General features: G+C 40.6%; 1 pseudogene; it reads right to left on the reverse strand.

The window, feature by feature from the left end:
* Window positions 1–8,113: 8,113 nt before the first annotated feature.
* Window positions 8,114–8,893, reverse strand: LOC129631944 (chromobox protein homolog 1-like; annotated as a pseudogene).
* Window positions 8,894–9,538: the final 645 nt, after the last annotated feature.

Here is a 9,538-nt window from a genome sequence, read left to right on the forward strand (position 1 = left end):
AAAAACTAGGAATAAAACCACCATATGACCCGGCAATCCCAGTACTAGCCATATACCCTGAGGAGACCAAAATTGAAAAGACACACATACCCCAATGTTCACTATAGCACTATTTACAATAGCTAGAACATGGAAGCAACCTAGATGTCCATCAAGAGATGAATGGATAAAGAAGCTGTGGTACATATGTACATATGTACAATGGAATATTACTCAGCCATAAAAAGGAAAACATTTGAGTCAGTTCTAATGAGGTGGATAAATGTAGAGTCTATTATACAGAGTGAAGTAAATCATAAAGAGAAAGCAAATATCACATAATAATGCATATATGTGTTGGAGAAGACTCTTGAGAGTCCCTTGGACTGCAAGGAGATCCAACCAGTCCATTCTGAAGGAGATCAGCCCTGGGATTTCTTTGGAAGGAATGATGCTAAAGCTGACGCTCCAGTACTTTGGCTACCTCATGCGAAGAGCTGACTCATTGGAAAAGACTCTGATGCTGGGAGGGATTGGGAGCAGGAGGAGAAGGGGAAGACAGAGGATGAGATGGCTGGATGGCATCACTGACTTGATGGACTTGAGTCTGAGTGAACTCCGGGAGTTGGTGATGGACAGGGAGGCCTAGTGTGCTGCGATTCATGGGGTCGCAAAGAATCGGACATGACTGAGCAACTGAACTGAACTGAATGCATATATATGGAACCTAGAAAAATGGTACTGATGAACCTATTTGTAGGGCAGCAGTGGAGACACAGACGTAGAGAACAGACTTATGGACATGGTGGGAGTGGAGGGAGGAGAGGATGGGATGTATGGAGAGAATAACATGGAAACTTATATTACCATATGTAAAATAAATAGCCAATGGGAATTTGCTGTATGACTCAGGGAGTTAAACCAGGACTCTGTAACAACCTAGAGGGATGGGATGGGGAGAGAGGTGGGAGGGAGGTTCAAAAGGGAGAGGACATGTGTATACCTATGGCTGATTCATGTTGATGTTTGGGAGAAACCAACACAATTCTGTAAAGCAATGATCCTTCAATTAAAAAAATAAACAAAAATTAAAATTAATCATTTGTCAAAGTCATCACATTGTCTAACTCACTCCATCTGAAAACTTACAGGCAAGAGGCCCTATAAAACATTGAAAAAGAAAACATTAACACTTTGAAAAAAAATAAAAACATTACTTCCTTTCTTAACCTCCGTCACTAGGTTCATCCTTATAGAAATGGCCCTCCATCCTTAGGAGGTTTTTGTTTTCTCATACCCCAGTGAGCTAGAGCAGAGCTTCTCAGACTTTAATATGCATGCCTATCATCTGTGTGATATGATTCATTAGGTCTAGGTAAGGCCTGAGAACCTGCATTTCTAGCAAGTTCTCAGATGATGCCATTCCTGTTACTGTGGTCCACAGAGTAGCATGGCAAGGATTCTGTTTAAAATCTCTGTCTTGGGCTTTTTATTCTGTTTTCTAGAAGCCAGGGTTGAATGGGGAGGGCTTCTACCACCAGTCATATCTGTTGCATCAAACTTTGGGATAATTTTCTATTGTCTTTTTCCTCTCATTTTGTTATGGCTTATGTTTTTGGTTCTTTCTTTTCCCCTGTTGTTTCTCTGGCTGTCATGAGCAGAACGTGCCATTGAAAAAAGTTGGCACATGTAATTGATCGTGATTGTATAATCTTTCATTGTCATGCAGTTAGCAGTGTACACGTTTGGTTTTACTCTAGGACAGCAGCATGGAGCTATTTAAATTAGTTAAAAACATTAACAGTGAAAAATATAATTAATAGGGGGTTGATCTGTTGAATTAAATCCCATTGTGTGGCATGTGTTTGCCTGTGTGTGTTATGCCAGGCACTGGTAACTGTAACTGTGACAAACGTGTCCAGTGTTGCTTTGCTGGCTCTCACCCCTGCTGATTTCTATCTGCTAGTAAGGTGGGTGTGAGAGGAAGAGCAGGAAGAATTATTATATTTCTCAAAGATCCATTATTCTATAGTGCAGGGAAAGGTCTTGGAAGTCCACGCAGGGATAGCAGCTATGCATAGTAGCTAGGGACCTTGAGTTGATCATCAAAACTCCCATTAGTGCAAGAGGTGGAACTTTTCTTAATAGAAATTACTGTAAATGGATATAGGAGTCATGGGGGTAATCAACTAACCAAGGCTTAAGCATGTTTGTGGAAAAGAAAAGCCACAAAACAGTATGCCTTCCCCCATTATCTCTTAAACAGAAGTGAGTGGCAATTGCTGGCAATACATCTCAAATGAAGAAAGAAGCTCTTTAGGATGTCAGGTTGCATGGAAATTGTAATGAGGATGCTGATGCTCATTGAATCTGGTAGATAATGTTTTTTATATAGTTGGGTTATTTTCTAAGAAATCATATTTTACTTACTTTGAACCTTCTGTAGTTTAACCTTATTGGTGATATACCTTGGTAGGATGCTGTCTTCTGGAGCTTCTTGGAGAAAGCTCTGCTATTCTTTCTGCTGCTGAGTTTGAAATGTGACTTTGACTATCTGAAATTTTAAAATGTAAGCAATAGTGCCACCCAATGGTGTCTCAGCAGCCTTTTGATGGAGAAGAAAATGGAATTTATTTTTAGGAGATCAATTTCATGAAGCTTTATGTTCCCAGGCCCCATGGATTGTATTTGTCTCTCAATGGAGAGCCAGGTTCTCTAATTCTTGTCTTCATTGGGAAAAGTGGCTTTGGTGGAATTCTTTAGTCTTGCCAGTCCAGAGTCACATGCCTCCCGAGAATGGGGAAGACTTACAGATAGCTAGTGTGAAAAGATGGCACATAAGAAGATGTTCAGCATCACTAATTATTATTCAGTTTAGTTCAGTTCATGCAATGAAATATCATTTCATACCAGTCAGAATGGCTATCATCAGTAAATCTGCAAACAATAAATGCTGAAGAAGATGTGGAGAAAAGGGAACCCTCCTACACTATTTGTGGGAATGTAAGTTGGTGCAGCCATGATGGAAAACAGTGGGGAGTTTCCTTAGAAAACTAAGAATAGAATTACCATATGATCCAGTGATCCCACTCCTAGGCATATACTTGAACAAAACTGTAGTTCAAAAAGATACGTACGCTTCTGTGTTCACAGCAGTAGTATTTACAATATCCAAGGCATAGAGACAACCTAAATGTCTATTGACAGATAAATGGATACAGAAGATATGGTACATACACATTGAAATACTACTAAACCATAAAACTGAAATAATGCCATTTACAGCAACATGGATGGAACAAGACATTATCATACTAAGTGAAGTAAGTTAGAAAGACAACTATCATATATCACTTACATGTGGAATCTAAAATATGGCATAAACGAATCTATTTAGAAAACAGAAACAGACTCACAGACATACAGAACAGAATTGCCAAGCAGGGGAGGGCTGGGGGAAGGCTGGACTGTGAGTGTGGGGTTAGTAGACGCGAACTATTGTATACAGGGTGGATAAACAACAAGGTCCTACTGTATAGCCCAGGGAACTATATTCAGTATCCTGTGGTAAACCATAATCAAAAAGAATATTAAAAAACTGTCTATATGTGTATAACTGAGTCACTTTGCTATACAGCAGAGATTGACACATTTTAAGTCAACTGTATTTAAATAAAAAATTATAAAAATCCCATCTCCAAATGTATAATGCTGTGTTAAGCAACAAGCTCCATACATTGGGCCTTGTACAACTCCAGTTCTTTAAATATTCATAAGTAGAAGCCAGATGTGGTAGACTGCTGTGGATGGCTGGTACTCACACTATTCCCTAATGTCTTTGGTGACCCCCCGTTAATAGGACACACTAACAAGAATGGACTTTTTCTGAAGATTTCATGAGGAAATAGGGAAGTTGATTTGCATCAGAGATCACACATTAGAGAACTAATAAGGTCCTCATTCTTCTTCTGTCCTCTGCCAGTGACCTTGTCATTCTTCCTCTCTTACTCCAAACAGCCTCTGAAGACTCTTTTATTATCCAGCCTATTCAGCTTTTGTCCCCAATTTATAGATCCTTGTCAGCAAAGCCAAACCCTGGAATTAGCCCCAGAGTGATCATCAACTGCCTCTTGGAGGCCTTCTTCCTCATCAAAGCTTATAATTTAGTTATTCATCCAAGTAAACAATTTTGGTAGTGGGTGGGTTCTCCTGGTAAGCAGATTTTTCTCCATATTGTTACATAAAGTATACCACACCCGCTTCCAGAAATGATTGTGAACCATTAAGAGGTTCAGATATACGTGAGAATATAAATGAGTAGCTAATTACATACCAGACATCATTCAGTTTGTTACTGATTGTCTTGCTGTCCTTCAACAAAATCCTTCAGTCTCTCCAAGTGGAAGTGTGTGCTCAGTTCACCTTTCTTCAATCGCTTGGCAACCTCTTTCCCATATTCCTGCTGAGGCTGCCAGCTGGCCTTGTTCTTTCTGGAAGCACTTTTACGTTCTCTCCCTTTCCAGGGTTTCTTAGACTTCCCAGTTGCTGTTACACTCGAAAGGTGTTAATGAATGACAATGATGTAATGTGTTATGGCTGCAGGGCTATTTGCATTTAAATGGGAACTCTTACATTTACACAAGTCTGTGTATTTTTAATTAATTAATTTATTTTTGGCCCTACCACTTGATTTGTGAGATCTTAGCTCCCCGACCAAGGATTGAACCTGGGCCCCCAGCAGTGCAAGAATGGAGCATAAGCACTGGACCACCAGGGAATTCCTGACATTTACACAAGTCTGTGTATTTTTAATTAATTAATTAATTTGTTTTTGGCCCTGCCACTTGATTTGTGAGATCTTAGCTCCCTGACCAAGGATTGAACCTGGGCCCCCAGCAGTGCAAGAATGGAGCGTAAGCACTGGACCACCAGGGAATTCCCGACATTTACACAAGTCTGAGCCCAGAAGGATGACTTATTGAGGAGAATTTCAGACATGGGGAGGGCCAATGAGGCAATTGTTGGCTGCATATAACCAACATTATACATGGAGGGTTAGATGCACTTTTTAAGATGGTTGAGTGAGCGAGAATGAAGTGTAAATTGAAAAAAATAAACCACACATGACATTAGAGAATCTATATTTGATGCTTGAATGAGCCATCACACGGGTTACAAATGTGGTCACATCTCCTTGACTATCTTGTTTGTTGTTGTATCCCTAGTGTTTTTTTAAAACCATTTTATTGAGGTGTTGTTGTTATACAAAAAGCTGTACGTATTTAATGTATACAACTTGATGAGTTTGGAGATAAATATACATCTGTGAAACCATTACTACAACCAATGCCATAAACATCTTCATCATTTCCAAGCATTTCCTCCCACCCTCTTCATTTCCTTGTTTATTATTATCTTTTTATAAATCTGTAGTCTTATTAAGACAAAAATAACAGTGTTGATATGAAATTTACATTTAAACAAGTTTTCACAGAAACCTAACACATGCCTAAAAATTACAGTGGAGTTCTAGATTCAGGTCTAGATGATGTCAAGAACTGATGGAGCTCATGATCCAAGACAGCATTTTGGATTTTAGTTAATTCTTAGGATTAAAAAATTTGTTTTGTTTTAAAGTGAACCACTGCCCCAGTATGAAATTAAATCTTCTCCTGAGAAGATTTAATTTTTGAAATGATTCAACTCTTGAACTTGTGCTGTCAGTGACTAAACCCTGCCACCAATGATTTCAAAGTTCAAAAAACAGAGTCTCCAAGAGTTTTCTACTTGAGTTTTCTTTGAGCACTGGTCCTTGTCTTTCCCTATCTGCCTACCTCCTATACCACTCTCTGCCCTTCCCTAAATACTTCAGCCAGTGGCTTGGGTGGAGAAACTGATATTTACAACTTCATAATCGGAAAAGAAAGGGTCTTGTCAATTCCAAGAATTAGCTCCTCTAAGACAGGACTGGAAAAGGTGAGTTTTCATTCCAATCCCAAAGAAAGGCAATGCCAAAGAATGCTCAAACTACTATACAATTGCACTCATCTCACATGCTAGTAAAGTAATGCTCAAAATTCTCCAAGCCAGGCTTCAGCAATACATGAACCATGAACTTCCAGATGTTCAAGCTGGTTTTAGAAAAGGCAGAAGAACCAGAGATCAAATTGCCAACATCTGCTGGATCATGGAAAAAGCAAGAGAGTTCCAGAAAAGCATCTATTTCTGCTTTATTGACTATGCCAAGCCTTTGACTGTGTGCATCACAATAAACTGGGAAATTCTGAAAGAGATGGAAATACCAGACCACCTGACCTGCCTCTTGAGAAACCTATATGCAGGTCAGGAAGCAACAGTTAGAACTGGACATGGAACAACAGACTGGTTCCAAATATGAAAAGGAGTACGTCAGGATTGTATATTGTCACCCTGCTTATTTAACTTCTATGTAGAGTACATCATGAGAAACACTGAGCTGAAAGAAGCACAAGCTGGAATCAAGATTGCCAGGAGAAATATCAAATATGCAGATGACACCGCCCTTATGGCAGAAAGTGAAGAAGAACTAAAGAGCCTCTTGATGAAAGTGAAAGAGGAGAGTGAAAAAGTTGGCTTAAAGCTCAACATTCAGAAAACGAAGATCATGGCATTTGGTCCCATCACTTCATGGCAAATAGATGGGGAAACAGTGGAAACAGTGTCAGACTTTATTTTCTGGGCTCCAAAATCACTGCAGATGATGACTGCAGCCATGAAATTAAAAGACGCTTACTCCTTGGAAGGAAAGTTATGACCAACTTAGACAGCATATTAAAAAGCAGAGACATTACTTTGCCAACAAAGGTCCGTCTAGTCAAGGCTATGGTTTTTCCAGTGATCATGTATGGATGTGAGAGTTGGACTGTGAAGAAGGCTGAGTGCTGAAGAATTGACGCTTTTGAACTGTGGTGTTGGAGAAGACTCTTGAGAGTCCCTTGGACTGCAAGGAGATCCAACCAGTCCATCCTAAAGGAGATCAGTCCTGGGTGTTCATTGGAGGGACTGATGTTGAAGCTGAAACTCCAATACTTTGGCCATCTGATGTGGAGAGCTGACTCATTGGAAAAGACCCTGATGCTGGGAAAGGTTGAGGGCAGGAGGAGAAGGGGATGACAGAGGATGAGATGGTTGGATGGTATCTCGGACACAATGGACATGAGTTTGGGTGAACTCCGGGAGTTGGTGATGGACAGGGAGGCCTGGCATGCTGCAGTTCATGGGGTTGCAAAGAGTTGGACGTGACTGAGTGATCATCATTATTTGTTTTTTCCTTTGTTTCACAGTTTCTTCAAATTTTAACAAAAATGGTCTTAACTCCAGTCTCCCTTCTTTCCCACCCCATCCCACCCCATCCCACCAACCTCCTTTATATATTAAATTTCCTTCTCAACCAGTTTCCATCCCCCAAATGGCAACTTTGTTAACTTTATAACTGGCTTAGTCCTTTGTTGGGACCAACATTAATCTCAGGCAGGGAATACCTTGGCTTCTACATTTCAGGCATTCACAACTTTTAAACAGTCTCTCACAGTCCTCATTTAGGTGGCCAATGACAGTTTTTGAAAGGATACAATATTCTGGACACAGAACCCAATCATCATTATTTGTTTTTTCCTTTGTTTCACAGTTTATTAAAATTTTAACAAAAGTAATCTTAACTCCAGTCTCCCTTCTTTCTCACCCCATCCCACCGACCCCACACAATACACAAGTAATAGCCAAAAACTACACACATTCTATGCTGTGAAAAATGCAGAGTTAACCCTCTTGGGAAGAAGGCTGTGGGTTGTGGAGATGCTCTTTGAAGGTCTACAGTATCGCTTGCTCTCCTACATCCCACTCTACAAGTTTTGTCCATCATAGAAGACTCTTTGCTTTTCTTAGTGAAGTTCAGAATGAGTTGCATTGAAACACTGATTCTTCTTCCTCTCCACGAAGATGGGTGTGCAAATTGTACCACATGGAATGGCTTTGAAGCACTTAGGCTGCTGTAAGGCACAGAAACTATACTGGCTATTCAAAGCACATCTTCTCAAGCCATCTTTATGGTATCAAGACAAGTAGAACTCCTTCTCTCCCCACTTGAAACCCGCAGTCAGATGTGACAGCCACTGGTATTCAAGAGAGTTAATTCTTGTTTTCTTTTTTTGTCATCATCCTCTGAGGGATAGGAATGCCACATCAGCATTTCCTCATAGAAGGATATGACAACCTGTGGGCACTTGACATTGGCTTCCTTGGCAGGGACCAGGTCAGCCTCATCAGAGTTTTTCCATTTCATCAGGAACATGAGTTCTCCACTGGAATCTGTAGCTCCAATAATCTGCTCAGGTTCCAAACTCGAGGGAAAGCCTTGTGACTTTTCTGATTCTTTTCTTCTTCTTTGGTTTGCTCTCCTCCCCCATATTGTCTGAATCAGAATCAGCTTTGCACTTGCCTCCATCTGATTTGTCTGTCTCGGGTGCTGTTTTCTGTGACTGCAGAAACTCGGCAGTGAGGTCAGGGCAGTCAGGTTATCTCCCAGCTCCCATGTGTTGTCCTCATCTGAGACCCTCTTCCACTTTAGGAGATACTCCACTTGGCCCTTTACCACTTGCCGGTCTAGAACTTTTTCCACCACATATTCCTCTTCCTCTAGCACCTCCTCTACTTTCTTCTTATTTTGTTTTTTCCTCACGGTGCCTGCCAGCTTTCTGGTATAAAGGGTGACGGCTGCTCAGAGCAGCACCCACAAACCTGAGAGGAATCAGTAGGCACTACTGGCCGGGGAGTGGTGACTGTGACGGAACACATAGAAGAGCTGCCCTTTCTGTGCAACATATTGTTGCTAACAGTAGGCACTATGGTGTACAGTCAATCTCTAGGACTTACTCATCTTGCCCAACTGAAACTTGGTACCCTTGACCAATACTTCCCTGATTCTCCCCCTTCCCCTAAGTTTTGAATGGTTCCTGGCATATAGTAAGTCCTCAATAATTATTTGTAAAATAAATGGATGGATGTATAGGTGGATGAATTTTTTTTTTCTAATATTGCTGAAACTCTTCCTCATGCAGGGACCCTAAATATCTTTCTCTTGAGGTTTCTGTAACTTGAAAATGTCTACAAATTCAAGAATTTTTTCTTATTCTCAAAAGACAGATGGGGCAGCCAGACTTCTTTTGACACCAGGGGGTCAACCCTACATTGTTCCAACCCTTTCTTTCTTGCTGCCTGAATGTGTCACTCGAAAACATGTGTTCTGCATAGTCCTAGGAGACTGGTTCACCTGAGAGGACTACAGGGTTCTCTAGGGAGGACATCCCACTCCTTCAGGACCAGGGTGAGTGCGTGTGTGTGTGCATGTGCAGAACGTAACCTCTCCATAGGCTCATTAGCATAACCACAAATGCAAAAACAAACAAAAAAATTCATTCAACCCTACTGAAGTGCAATACGACAATATCAATTCTTAAATCCTCTTTAGAGAAAATTATTCCAAGCCATCACCAACTCAATGGACATAAGTTTGAGTAAACTC

This window comes from Bubalus kerabau, chromosome 1 (assembly GCF_029407905.1).
Source record: "Bubalus kerabau isolate K-KA32 ecotype Philippines breed swamp buffalo chromosome 1, PCC_UOA_SB_1v2, whole genome shotgun sequence".
NCBI classification, from domain to species: domain Eukaryota; kingdom Metazoa; phylum Chordata; class Mammalia; order Artiodactyla; family Bovidae; genus Bubalus; species Bubalus kerabau.